General features: G+C 41.5%; 1 protein-coding gene across 6 annotated transcripts in view; it reads right to left on the bottom strand.

Moving 5' to 3' along the window:
• Window positions 1–15,313, bottom strand: part of LOC115461542 (multifunctional protein ADE2) — a 192,274-nt gene that overhangs the window by 45,006 nt on the left and 131,955 nt on the right. The gene's annotated exons all lie outside the window — the stretch shown is intronic.

The following is a 15,313-nucleotide window of genomic DNA, read 5'->3' as shown; positions in this document are numbered from 1 at the left end:
ACAGAGGAGATGCCTGTTGGCAGTGGGGGGGGGGCAGGGGAGAGGAAAGTTAGGGAAAGGCTAGGGTGAGGGAAGGAGATAGAAAGCTGTAGACACTGTAAAAAGAGGGAGATTGAAGAATAGTAATAAGAATAAAGGAAATCTGAATGGACAGGCAGGAAAAAAATGAAAGAAAGATGAAAAGAGCAGTGTTGGAGCTGGATGCAGTGAAGAAGACAGATGGAAAGAAAAAATTACAAATGGACAGGAGACCCTTGGAAAGAGAGTTGAAAGAAGCCAGGTAAGCAGTACCCAGAGACTCGGACCAACAGAAAAATTAAATGGCCAGATACCAAAGATAGTAAAGAGAATTATGTTTTTAATTTAGGATGAAGTAATGTGGTTGCTGTATTAGTTCACTTTTTATAGGGCTAAATACATTTTTTTTTACTAGTTTTCTAGCTTTCACAGGCCAAAATCTCTTTCAGGTTGGGACAGTATACTGCTGTTATGGTGACCTAAGGAAGGAGGGTTTGGCCTTCAAAAGCTAATCAAATAATGTATTAAGGTAGTCCAATAAAAAGACCACCTTATTTTCCATTTTTGGTTTATTTAATTTTTAATGTAGTAGTTGGAGTATGTCAGTTTTTGAAATTTATATTTGAATCTTTAAATTTTGCACTGTACAGAGGAGACATGCATCATTGTTTCTCTGGTCTTGCACTGTATGCAGAGTCTGGCTTTTTACAGGCACCAGCTTAACTTCTACTTATTTTTATTGTCTATGTCTATTTTTAGTTTTCGGTTACTTAGTATTTGGTGAGGGCTTGTCCGTGTTCTGCATTTGAGAAAGAGCCCAGCTCTTCTGTAAGTGTTGAATGCTGGGTGTAGGATCAATCTGTACTAATCTGGCTTGTTTAGTTTCCCAGTAGGTGTACTGGTGTTCTAGTGCTCACTGCAATGTTTATGGTGCTACCTTTTTCTTTACAGGACCTTGTGGTACTCCTGGACGTTGGTTATGGTATGGTGAAACTGAAGTATATGCCCTGAGTGACTGTTGTAGGGTTTTGTATTACTTTACAATATGCCTGGTGTTGCATTTTTGATTTGGATTTAGCTCACACATTTTTCAGCTCAATGCAAGTTACATTTAGGTTCAGTAGGTATTTTCCTGTCTCTGGATGGCTTACAGTCTGTTTGTTCCTAGGGTAATGGAGGATTAAATAACGTCCAAGATCTCAAGGAGGGACAGTGGGATTTGAGCCCAGGCTTCCCTGGTTCTCAGCTGCACTATGCTTTAGTTACATCTAATGCAGAACAATACATCTGAAGCCTGGTGGCCATATGGTAACCTAAACTAATGGAAACGCTTCTAAAGAGGAGGATTGTGAAGTTTCTGAAATCGACTGGACTGCGGGACCGAGGCAGCATAGTTTCACTAGAAGCAGGTCATGTCAGACAAATCTGATTGATTTCTTTGACTGGGTGACCAAACAGTTGGACGTGGGAGGGGTGCTTGATATATTGCACTTGGATTTTAGCAAAGCCTTTGACTCGGTTTTGCACAGGCGACTATTAAATAAACTGAGTATCCTCGGTATGGGACCAAAAGTGACTGACTAGGTTAAAAAATGGTTAAATGGAAGGAGATAGAGGGTAGTGGTAAATGGAGCTTGCAACAAGGAAAGGGCTGTTGTCAGTGGTGTACCACAGGGATCGGTCCTCAGGCTGGCTGTTTTTAACATCTTTGTGAGTGATATTGCGGAAGGACTATCTGGTAAGGTTTGTCTCTTCACAGATAACACTAAACTCTGTAATATGGTGGACACCCCAGAGAGTGTGGATGGTATGAGGAAAGATCTAGCAAATCTTGAAGAATGGTTCAATAATTGGCAACTAAGATTTAATGCTAAGTTATGCAGGGTCATGCACTTGGGTTACAATAATCCAAGGGAATGGTACAATATAGGGGGTGAAGTGCTTCTGTATACCAGTGGCATAGCCAGACAGCCAATTTAGGGCAGGCCCAAGATCAAAGTGGATGGGCCAAATATTTCATTAGTGCCCCTCCCCCAAATAAAACAAAACCCAAATTAATAGTTTCCCCCCCCCCCCCCCAACTATAACAAAAGCCTAACTTATTTATTTAATACATTTATACCCCACATTTTCCCATCAGTTGCAGGCTCAATTTGGCTTACACAAAACCGCAGGGTAAGCTACGGCTCAGAAAGTATAAGTATAACTTATTTTCTACCCCCTCCCCCCCCCCCCAAAGTAAATAACGTACCTGTGCTGGTGGGGATCTCCAAGCCCAGCCAGCTGAAGACCTCCTTCCTGCTGAATAGATTGATCTCAGGTGGCTGCTGGCACTATCCCTGAGCTGCAGCTGCCAGTGGGTACTGGCCTCTGCATATCCTCAGTTTTGCACATGTGTGAAAGCTGAGCATGTGTGCGGGGGGTGGGCTATGGCTGACAGTAGTGCTCGGGGACAGTGCTGGTGGCCATCTAAAATGTAAGCTTCTTCAGCGGGGAGGAGGTCTTTTGCTGGTGGGGCTTGGGGATCCCCACCAGCCATATTAAGGGAGAATAAATTTTGGGTGAGCCTGAGCCACTGCTCTGTAAGAAAGAAGAGCGGGACTTGAGGATGATTGTGTCTGATACCCAAACAGGTAGAAAAGGTGACAGTCAAAGCCAGGATTCTCTGATGCATAAGGAGAGGGACGATCAGCAGGAAAAAAAAGAGGTGATAGTGTTCTTATATAAATCTCTGGTGAGGCCCCATTTACAGTACTGTGTGCAGTTCTGGAGACCACACCTACAGAAAGATACAAACAGGATGAAGTCGGTCCAGAGGGTGGCTACAAAATTGGTGGATGTGTGGAATGGCATCCCGGTGGAGGATGTGGAGACAAGGACTGTGTCAGAACTTAAGAAAGCATGGGTCAGGCACATGGGATCTTTTAGGAAAAGGAGTAAGTGGCTACTGAAGATGGGCAGACTGGATGGGCCATTTGGCCCTTATCTGCCGTCATGTTTCTCTCTTTCTACTAAAAAAAACCTGATAGTTAAATGATTTCATGGTTGCCATTAACTACAACATTTCTGATACAGTATTGCTGGATCACTATTCACACAGCCAACAGTAAGATGCTGGACTGGGTGCTAGGGCTGCCTAGGAGCCATGTGTTAAAGTACCTGCATATATGTTTCAGAATGCTGCAAATATTTTTTGTTTAATATGTTGTATTATTTTGGTGCATTATTTTAATTTTTTTGGCACATAATTCCTGGAGTGTTTTTAGTTTGCATAGTACCATCAGTAACAGAAGTACTGGGGTGGGGGATACAGCTCAACCAAAGCCACACAGTGAGGGCCTCCTTCCTTACTGTGTTCAAAGGCATTAATTGTTGTAATTTTAAATATCTATTAGCTCATATTAGAAGAGTGTGGTTCTCCTTCTGAATAGATCAAAGACCCCAACCCGCAGCCCCACTGTCCCTTTACTGCTGACATAGGTGTTAACTTGCTCCATTCTGCCCTGTCCCACACCATGACCCGATCACTGTCCCACTTTAGTTTCTCCAAACAGCTGAGTCACCAACCACCTATGGTTCTGAATGGTATCAAATGCATAGATTTTGAGAAAAACACTAATTAGTTTTGAGGTTTTGTCCATAATATTGCAAAATTTGTGCTACTGTTGGTGATATTCTTTAAAATATATTTTATTAAATACATGAATATTCCAAATATAGATAAATAGAAACAGTGAAAAATGAAGGCAGATAAAGACCTTATGGCCTATCCATTCTGCCCATCCATTAAGAATCACAAGGTTGTTAAAACAAATGTGGGTTATGAAAAATTGCAGGAAACTCTTAGGAAATTGGAAGACTCGGCATCCAAATGGCAGATGAAATTTAATGTGGACAAATGCAAAGTGATGCATATTGGAAAGAATAATCTGAACCATAGTTACCTGATTCTAGGGTCCACCTTTGTTGGGGGGAGGTCAGTACCCAAGAAAAAGATCTAGGTGTCATTGTAGATAATACTTTGAAATCTTCTGTTTAGTGTGTGGCGGCGGCCAAAAAAGCAAACAGGGTGCTACGAATTATTAGGAAAGGGATGGTAAATAACAGACTGAAAATACTATAATGCCTCTGTATCGATCCATGGTGCAACATTACCTTGAGTATTGCATTCAGTTCTGGTCATCATATCTCAAAAAAGATATAGCGGAATTAGAAAAGGTTCAAAGAGCGACCAAAATGATAAAGAGAATGGAACTCCTCTCATATGAGGCAAGGCTAAAGAGATTAGGGCTCTTCATCTTGGAAAAGAGACAGATGAGGGGAGATATGACTGAACATAAGAAAATAAGAGTAGCCATACTGGGTCAGACCAATGGTCCATCTAGCCCAGTATCCTGTTTTCCAAACAGTGGCCAAGCCAGGTCACAAGTACCTGGCAGAAACCCAATCGTGGCAACACTCCATACTACAAAACCCTAGGGCAAGCAGTAGATTCCCATGTCTGTCTCAATAGCAGAGTATGGACTTTTCCTCCAGGAATTTGTCCAACCTTTTTTAAACCCAGATACGCTAATCTCTGTTACCACATCCTCCGGCAAAGAGTTCCAGAGCTTAACTATTCGTTGAGTGACAAAATATTTCCTTCTATTTGTTTTAAAAGTATTTCCATGTAACTTCTTCGAGTGTCCCCTAGTCTTTGTACTTTTGGAATGAGTAAACAATCGATTTACTTCTACTTGCTCTACACCACTCAGGATTTTGTAGACCTCAATCATATCTCCCCTCATCGGTCTCTTTTCCAAGCTGAAGAGCCCTAACCTCTTTAGCCTTTCCTCATATGAGAGCAGTTCCAGCCCCTTTATCATTTTGGTCACTCTTCTTTGAACCTTTTCTAATTCCACTATATCTTTTTTGAGATACAGCAACCAGAACTGAATGCAATACTCAAGGTGTGGACACACCATGGAGTGATACAAAGGTATTATAGTATTTTCAGTCTTATTCACTATCCCTTTCCTAATAATTCCTAGCATCCTGTTTGCTTTTTTGGATGCTGCCACACACTGAGTAGATTTCAGCGTATTCACAACAACGACACCTAGATCTTTTTCTTGAGTGCTACAAAATCCTGAGTGGTGTAGAATGAGTAGACGTGAATCAAATTTTTTTTTTTTTTACTCGTTCCAAAAGTACAGAGGACACTCAAGGAAGTTACACAGAAATACTTTTAAAACAAATAGGAAATATTTTTTCACTCAAAGAATAGTTAAGCTCTTGAACTCTTTGCCGGAGGATGTAGTAGCAGCGGTTAGCGTATCTGGGTTTTAAAAAGGTTTTGGACAAGTTTGAGACAGACATGGGGAAGCTACTGCTTGCCCTGGGTGTTGTTAGCATGGAATGTTGCCACTGTTTGGGTTTCTGCCAGGTACTTGTGACCTGGCTTGGCCACTGTTATTAACAGGATACTGGGCTAGATCATTGGTCTGACCCAGTATGGCTACTCTTATGTTCTTATCTACTATCCCTTCCTCTCTCTTTGAGATCCTATGTACTTATCCCAAGATTTCTTGAATTCAGATACAGTTTTCATCCTCACTGGGAGGCCATTCCATAAATTCATCACCCTTTCCTTTAAGTATTTTTTTAGGTTACTCCTGAGTCTCTTCCTTTCCACTTTCATCCTATGTCCTCTCGTTCCAGGCTTCCTTTCAGTTGAAAGAGATGCACCTCTTTTGCATCTATGTCATGGATGTATTTAAACGTCTATCATATCTTCCAGTTCTGGCCCCACCCCCAGTCCTGCTTCCTTTTTGTCTACAAATTAAGCCCTGGCCATGAGCATTCGAGGACCACCATAGTCCACTTAGTCAGATGCTCATGTCTCAATACATTAATATATCAGGTGCCGCCTGCTTCTATCAATTTTGTTACACCAGACTAACATGGCTGCCCCTTGTAAAATGGGAAAAATCACCACAAAATATTTGCTTTTCTTTGAAGCCTCTGAAAGGATACAAAGTGGAGACAATAAAGGTAAATTCTCCAGGCTGATAACTGCTCTTGACTGTGGCTAGAAGTATGCACATATGTTTCAAAGCACATTACATGTAGGTGCAGAGAAAACAAGAGCAGGGAGAAGCAGTACACAGGAAAGTATGCTCTGATTTCTGCCTTAATTGTTGGGGCACTTGGCGTTTCTTCTAAGGTTCTCCTGTCATGAAAACAGTGATCAGGATGATAGGAACCAGATCTGTTGGTGCAATGGGTGCTGAGCAACCTCCTTCATTTGTGTTCAGGGAGGAATAATTTGTACTGTGTTTGGGATACCCCCAATCTTGTTGAAATGTTGGCACCTGTGATCAGGATCAGTACATGGCAACAAGGCTTTTATGAGCAAGATAAAGGGGTCAAAGAGTATGAGAGTGAGAAACTATCAGGAGTGACAAACAGCTAATGAGTGAGACTTGGCATCTCCGAGACTCAGGGACTACAACTCCTACAATGCATTGCAAGTTTATTAGTATTTGAGATACCTAGCCCATCGATAGTATATCTAAGCAGTTTTACACAATTTCCAAGCATATTACTAACAGGTAATGTATAAAAACTAGAGTGTGTGTAGGAAAGCATGAAAAAAGAGACATTTTGATAGAAAAAGAGAGAGCACAAGTTGGGAAGAGTCATCCTGCTGTATGTCCCAGACTCTCACCCATATATCTATGATAGTCACCTGCAAAATTCAACTTTAGGGGACATACTCAAGAATCACAAGCCTTTTGTAAAGAAGTATGCCTTAAGACATTTGTAAACTTCATAAAGGATGGCCTGTAATGTAATGGCTGACACACTGAAAATTGAGATCCTTATAGAATCTAATCTGATGTGTCTGAAAGAGGGGACTACCAATAGCTTCTGTTGGGAAGATTGAAGAGTTCTAGAGAAGGTGTAAGGAATTAACAGTTGAAATAAAAATAAAGACGGCCTAGAGCAGTGTATCTTATGCACCAATGTCAAGATCTTAAAAGGGCTTCTTGATGGCATTGGTAGCCAGTGCTCTTACTTCAAAAGTGGGGTCGCATGATCAAAATTTCATGAATCTGTGATGAGTTTCCAGCAAACAACTGAGAGGCTCTTCAGATCTGCACCGAAATGATGCAGAAAAAAAGTAGATTCCAAACAAAATACTCCAAAACAAAATTCTTTTATTAAAACAGCTGTTTGCATTGAGAATAATCTGTGTTAATGCTGCTGCAGGCACTGTGCTGCTGAGAATTCTTCATAGTTAAGTTGGGATTGTAAGTTTTCATGCATTCCCACTTCTGGTCTTATACACCTGAAGCAGCTCTTGAGTGGGCGAAAGATGGACCACATCAGGTGATTGTTTTAACAAAGGGATCTTGTTTTGGAGCAATTTGTTTGGGATTTGCGTTTTTCTACATCTATGATGAATTTGTCACATTTTGAATCCATTTTCCTTTCCTTGTACCAGCGCCCAGTGCCCAATTTATTAAAGGCTTTCCATCCCTGGAGTAATGTGTTACAGTAATCAAGCCAATTCTCCACTGGTGCACGTTTAAAAATTGAGATTGCTTTCCTACGTAATAATTCCCAAACTGAGGGGGTCTTTTACTAAAGCTTAGCTCGAGTTATCTGCAGCAGCGCCTATTCTATTCCTATGGGCCCTAACTGGAGCTAAGCTTTAGTAAAAGACCCCCTGAGTGAAACATTTTCAAGATAAAAAAAGCTTCCTGATCAAGTCTGAGAAGTGTAGCTGACAATGTAGTTCATTGTTCAAAGTGATTCCTAAAATTCTGATACAGTCAAAGCTGGTACAAGGATATTGGGTGGGTGCCCTAGGCAAACTTTCAGCCTTACACCCATCCCCCATTAAGGCTCCTCTTCTATTCCCCCCGCCTAACACATTGTGCTTTTAAATATTAAACGTTTGTGTATGTATCTATGTTTATCACACACATATAAACACATATAATGAGGACAATTGGGCTATCTGAAAATTACTACTACTATTACTTATCATTTCTATAGCACTACTGGACATACGCAGCGCTTCACACTTGAACATGGAGAGACAGTCCCTGCTCGATAGAGCTTACAATCTAATTATGACAGACTGGACAAGTAAGGGATAAGGGTTAGGACAGACTGGACATATAAGGGATAGGGGACAGTTGAAGGTTTAGGAGTTAAAAGCAGCATCGAAGAGGTGGGTTTTTAGCTTAGATTTGAAGATGGTCAGAGATGAGGCTTGGCGTACCGGCTCAGGAAGTTTGCCCATCCTTCCTGCAGTGAAGGTCCAAGAAAACAACAGGGCAGACAATCCACAAAATCCAATATGGCAGTAGAAAGAAGCAGATCAGAATCATGAATATTATCTTCAAAACTTTATTCTCTACAAAGTCTAAAACGCAAACCACAGAATACCGACACTGTCCGTGTTTTGCCCACGCAAGGGCTGCGTCAGGGGCTAGATAATACTAATGACAAATAAAACAAAACCATGTTAGTAAAATATAATATGTGAAAGAACAAATTGAAAATTTTTGAAAAAAATAAATGATCAAAATATACCAATAAACATAAATATCAGAACATGGACATAAAAACTCATTGTTAATAAATATCAAGATCAGATACAAACTTGTCTAACTAATACACTTAAATAAATAGAAAGTGAAAAAAGGACATCTATCCAAGAGATGCTCAAAATTCACCTAACCACCTTGGCCAAAGCTAAAAAATAGATACATACCAACTTAATACGCAAGCCTAAAACTTCCACCATTAAAAAAAAAACCATTGGGGGCCTTTTATTTAGCTGCGCTAAAAAGTGAGAATAAAGTTTTGATGAAATATTCCCGATTCTGATCTGCTTCTTTCTACTGACATCCTTCCTGCAGGCAAAAGTATGCATTGATGGTTCTTTGAGTTCATGTGGCTGTCCGGATCTATTGTTTTGCTATGTCTGCAGCAGCTCTTTGCTGCCCCCCCCCTCCCCCCCCCAGAAATTGCTGTCCTAGGTGACTGCCTAGTCTTGCCTAATGGTTAGGCTGGCTCTGAGTCAACTACAGGAATTTGGGAACCAGAAACATACAGTGGAGCAGAGAATTTAATCTTCTCTTTCCCAGAGAAAAGAAATGCCTTTGATTTATCAGGGTTTGTTTAAGTCTATTGGATTGCAACCATTCTGCTAGCGTGGAGAGTTTATTATTCAAAACCATGGTGGGCTAAAAAGTCTCACTCGTGGAACTAGGTAACATGGCAGGTCTGAATAAACCAAACACAAACCAACAAACGCATTAAACTAATTTCATGGTGGTAAAAACCTTTGTGAGTGATGGAGCTTGGTTCTGGTGCCATGGTAGACTGAAGTTCTGGGAGGTTGCAGTACTTGGGAGTCATGAACTATTCCCAAAACTATCAAGTTCAGAGGCTGATTGAATTTCAGCTTTGGTGCTGAAACCAGCTTGAAATCTGTATTCAGCATGGGCAGGAGTGACTGGGGATCACTCCAGCCCCGAAGAGGATACTAGACCACCAGAGCTTCTAAAGTAGGTCCAGGGAGGGTGGCGATAAGGGGGCTGGTTTTTTGTCAGGGGGACCATGCAGTGCACTTTTAGTCAGAGAGAGGGGCATGCCACCATCAGGTTCAGCTTTGGTATTGGCTTCAGGTTTGGCCTAAACTGTATGGCGAATGTCAGCCACCGATTGTTTTGGCCAAAACTGAAATCCCTGGTTTTGGTTGCCCTCTAGCCAAGTTACCCAGTTCCAGGAGGGAAGCTTTATGGCCAGGCCTAGTTTTGAACTTACATCCCAAGCAGAGTGTGTAGTCCCTAATGCAACCCATTGAAATAAATGCTTAGCTCCCATAATGCACTAGGATCAGAAATCCAGGACTAACTCAAATCTCCCTTCTGGTTGTGGGTAACTTGGCAGCTCTGAATGCCTCTGTGCATAAAGGAGTAAGGCTGGGCATAATAGGTTGTTGGGGGTTAGGTTTATTTACTTGATATACCACCTTCAGTATGAACAGCTAGTTGAAAATTCCAACTTATAAATAAAACTTGTCACAGAACAATTAAATTATTCATCTATAGAAGAGCCAGGGTAAGCAAATCTATATAACAAAACAGTAAAATCCAGAACACATAAAGTATTGCATTTTACCGTGGGAGTCACTAACCCATGATAACTCAGTATTGTAGATTAGTAGCTCCCATGGTAAACAAATAATGTAACTTACAATCAACCTCGCAAGCTGAATTATTCAGTTTCCTGGGAGTATGGAGCCAATAATGCATGGTTCAATGTTCTTGAGGAGCCTTCTTAAAGAGGCCGGAGCTTTTTAAAATTAACAGCACCCCCCCCCCCCCCCCCCCCTCCATAGACTCTCTGGGCCTACCTCTAGCACTCTATCAATTGCTGGTAGTCTAGGGCATCCGGGATAGGAGTGATCTCCAGTTCTCTTTGAAGATCAGCAGATGGGGTAAAAGAGAGGTGCAGGGGATCATGGGGAGTAGGAGAAACCCCAGGCAACCAGGTATGTTTATTTTTTTTTAATTACAGCCACAATAAAATATAAACATTTTATTTTAGTTTGTTTTGAAAACAAAATGGCAGCCATGCACAAAAGAGATAATTCTATAAGAAGCCTTGTAGATTTAGGCAGCACGTACAAGTATAAACCAGGGGCTTGGAGGTCTGGGCCCCCAACTTTGGGCTCAGGGCCCATTTATAATTGCAGCACTGGATTATGGCTGGTGGGGATGCTCAAGTCCCGTCAGCGAAAGAGATTCACCCCCGAGCCCTTGCCCATGCTACCTGAGCAGCAGAAAGTTGGTGGGGTGCTCCAGCCACCAACTGAGCATTTCCGCACATGCTCAGTTCATGCAGTTTTGTGATTATCAAAATTTACCGGACAAACTTTCAATTTATGTGGGTAAAAAGGAGCTCACCTATAATATTTGTACTGGAGGTGGTCTGAAAATTGCCCTCCTTCAATCTGGCTAAAAGTCTGTATGCTAAGTTTAGGGGAGAAGAGAACAAATGAAGACGGCATTTTAAACTTGGCTTTTCTAGCAAAATTCTACTACAGAAAAAGCAGGAGCAAGTGACTGTGTGTACTTTGCACCCAGAGTAGGTTTCAAAGTAAAATATGCATGTATTTTTGCTCTGAAAACTGGTACAAAGTCCACTGGTAAAAAGTACAAACACTGTTTGTTCTAACGTGGCCAGGATAGAAAAGTGACCCCTCTCTTCATGTGAGCTGAAAAAAAATCCGATGCTCCCCTAACAAGGAGATTAAATGTGAAGAACCAGTGAATGACTGCAATAGCTAGTGGAAGACTAAGAGGGCTTTTTTTTTTTACTAAGCCATGGTAGCATTGTTAGCTTGTGGTAGAAATCAGCTGGTGGTAAATGCCAAGACGCCCATTATATTCCTATAGGCGTCTCGGCATTTACCACCAGCTGATTTCTACCATGAGCTAAAAACACTACCGTGGCTTAGTAAAAGACCCCCTAAGAAGGACTGCAATTCTGCTGCTACTCTCATGCTATCCTCACCACTCCCTCTATACTTCATAATAAATATGAATCCAATCTGACCAAACTCCTAGCAATGTAGCATGTTCTCAGAATGCCACAGAAAACATGGCATGCATACAAATCCTCACTAATCAGGTAGAGAACATTTTCTAAAATACAGTAGAATAAAAAAGAGAGAAAAGACAGCTAATAAGAGCCATATTTGATTTGGCATTTTAATGCAGACAAATGCCATTTTTTGGCCTTCTGTTCAATAAGTGAGTGGAAGAGTGGCCTAGTGGTTAGGGTGGTGGACTTTGGTCCTGGGGAACTGAGGAACTGAGTTTGATTCCCACTTCAGGCACAGGCAGCTCCTTGTGACTCTGGGCAAGTCACTTAACCCTCCATTGCCCCATGTGAGCCTGCCATGAGTGGGAAAGCGCGAGGTACAAATGTAACAAAAAAAAATAAATAATTTGGTAGTCAATAACCATTCTGAGCAAATGAAAGACAGGAAGAGTATCTTTTCCTACTAATCTATACTTGAGCTTTTCAGAAGTGTACAGACCCTATGGTTCCCCCTCACTCGAGGGCCAATGCTCAGAACTCTGGTGCTGTATAGAAAAGCGCCAGGAAATACCATGGCAAAAGCGCAGAAGAAAAACTTCCCAGTGCTCAACACTAATAGCATGCAAATTAATGTGTGCTGTTAGCGTTGAGCATTGGGAAGTTAAGGGGGAGGAACATGCCTAGGGCATGAGCACAACAGTTTCCTGGTAAGTGCCGCTCTTATGCGCATGCCCAGGCAATGACAGACCAATGGCTCTCTGCTGGCCAAAGCACACAGCTGTTAACTACACATTTTGAAATCGGTTGGTGTTGAATGCTGGTGGTTCCTGTTGCTGCTGTCTTCAAAATTAAAAGACAGGCTGCAACATACATTTTATTGTTTATTTTTTTAAGTACATTTAAATTCGGTCTGCAGCAGGCTGATAGGAGCTTGAGTGCTTTGGTTTCTGGTTTCTCTAGGCATTTGGAGCTAAGACCGTTTAGCAAACACCCCCCAAAAGAACCAGCAGTTAAAAAACCAGTAAAAGTCCTCTCCACACCACTTTTGGGCTACCGGTTAAGTCTCCAGCCTTAAGGGCAGGAGTTAGTTGTGTGGAGTTCTCTGAGCATGAGGGGGAATACCCTGTTTAGCATCTTTTTAAATAAATCTAAACACAATTTTTGGCCATGTTCAGGTGAGCATGTTATATCCTACGCTAGTGCCCTGTGAACATTCCGGGCACATTAACACTGGGGCTAGTCCAGCACTATTCACCTACATAAGTACTGCCATACTAGGACAGACTGAAGGTCGATCAAGCTCAGCATCCTGTTTCCAACAGTGGCCAATCCAGGTCACAAGTACCTGGCAAGATTCCAAAACAGTAAAACAGATTTTACGCTGCTTATCCTAGAAATAAACAGTGGATTTTCCCAAGTCCTTATTAATAATGGCTTATAGGCTTTTCTTTTAGAAAATTAACCAAATTTTTTTTTTAAACCCTGCTAAGCTAACTGCTTTTATCACATTCTCTGGCAACAAATTCCAGAGTTGTGTGAAGAAATAGTTTTTCTGGTTGCATTTAAATTTACTACAGTACAGTCTCAATTATCCAACCTTCATTAATCCACCTCCCCGGTGATGTCATCACATTTATTATTTATTTATTTTTGTTACATTTGTACCCCGCGCTTTTCCCACTTATGGCAGGCTCAATGAGGCTTTCATGGGGCAATGAAGGGTTAAGTGACTTGCCCAGAGTCACAAGGAGCTGCCTGTGCCTGAAGTGGGAATCGAACTCAGTTCCCCATGACCAAAGTCCACCACCCTAACCACTAGGCCACTCCTCCACGCCAAAACCTCTGTTTTAGAACAATTTTTGAAAATTGGGAACTCTGTGCCTTTATGTATTGTTTGAGGGCTTTATGCAGTGTTTTTTCATACTATCACTTATCCAACAATGAGTTAGTCCCATTTATGTCTGATAATTGAGACTGCACTCTTAGTAGCTTCATTGCGTGCCCCCTAGTACTAGAATTTATGGAAAGAGTAAACAAGCGATTCATGTCTACCTGTTCCTCAGTATTTTATAGACCTCTATCATATCTCCCCTCAGCCATCTCTTCTCCAAGCTGAAGAGCCCTAGCCGCTTTAGCCTTTCCTTATAGGGAAGTCATTCCATCCCCTTTATAATTTTCATCGCCCTTCTATGTACTTTTTCTACTTCCACTACATCTTTTTTTGAGATACAGTGACAGAATTGCACACAGTATTCGAGATGCGGTGGGACCATGGAGCGATTCAAAGACATTATAACATTCTTATTTTTGTTTTCCATTCCATTCCTAATAATTACTAATATTCTATTTGTTTTCTTAGCCACTGCTGCACACTGAGCAGAGGGTTTCAACGTATCCTCAACGATGACACCTAGATCCTTTTCCTGGGCGGTGACTCCTAATGTGCAACGTTGCATCTTGTAACTTGCGTAAAAAACTCCAATACACCAATACTAGGTGACATAAAGCTTCACCTAGAAGATCCCAACTCAGCCAATGCACGCGAATGCAAAGATTTCCTACAGTCTTGGGATCTCATATGGCCTCACATGCAAGCTACCCACACCAAGGGTCACACAAACTGTCCACAGATCAAAACCTATCAATAACAGATATCAAATGGTCAAAAGCACCTTGGACCGATCATTACAAACTGAACCCATCCCTAAATTGGCGAAAGAAGGACTCAAATCGTACACCAGAACAAACAACTTATACTACGAGAGGACAAATAGATCCACAAATATTCTGGCAACAGATATATGTCAACGAACGGACAACACGAACTGACTCCATACACTACCTCAACCACTGGGAGGCTAGATGCAGAAGTGTACTAAATGAAATAGCACCCTTAAAGACAAGAATATCAAAAAGACAAAACTCATTACCATGGTTCAATGATGAACTAAAAAAACTCAAAACACAATCCAGAAAACTTGAACGAGCATGGAAAAAAATGAAAATACACCCAATGCATGGAAACAAATACACAGAAACTACAAATATGCAATTAGACAAATCAAAAGGTCCTACTATAAGACTAAACTTGGACCGGATAATAATGATCTTAAGAAGCTATTTTAACTCGTAAATAAGTTACTAGACACCACCCCGGTCACTACATCCAACACAGACATCCCATCCGCAGACAAACTGGCTACCTACTTCAAGGACAAAATAACAAAACTACGCAGCACTCTTCCTCATCACAACACTGACATCGAAAACTTCTTCGAGGACCTAGACCTAATCCCGGGTGGATACACAGCCGACCGTATCTGGTCTACATTCAATCTACTCACCACTGAATCAGTTACAGAAGCGACTCACACCCACTGCAAACTGGACACATGTCCCAGTCATCTACTTAAACCCGCCCCAAGCCGATTCATAGAAGACTTCACGCTACAACAAGGTCTCTTCCCCGAGGAATATGGTAACATACTACTTACCCCAATACCAAAAGATACCAAGAAAAAGACAAACGACCTCACCAACTACTGCCTAGTTGCGTCCATCCCTCTAGTAGTAAAATTGCTGGAGAGTTTGGTGACCAAACAGCTTACGGAATACCTGGACAAGCACTCAATACTACACGACTCACAATCAGGATTCCGCTCCCAGGAGAGTGACTGTCCTA

Source organism: Microcaecilia unicolor, chromosome 2 (genome assembly GCF_901765095.1).
Source record: "Microcaecilia unicolor chromosome 2, aMicUni1.1, whole genome shotgun sequence".
In the NCBI taxonomy this organism is placed as follows: Eukaryota; Metazoa; Chordata; class Amphibia; order Gymnophiona; family Siphonopidae; genus Microcaecilia; species Microcaecilia unicolor.
This window is presented reverse-complemented; position numbering and strand designations above follow the sequence as displayed.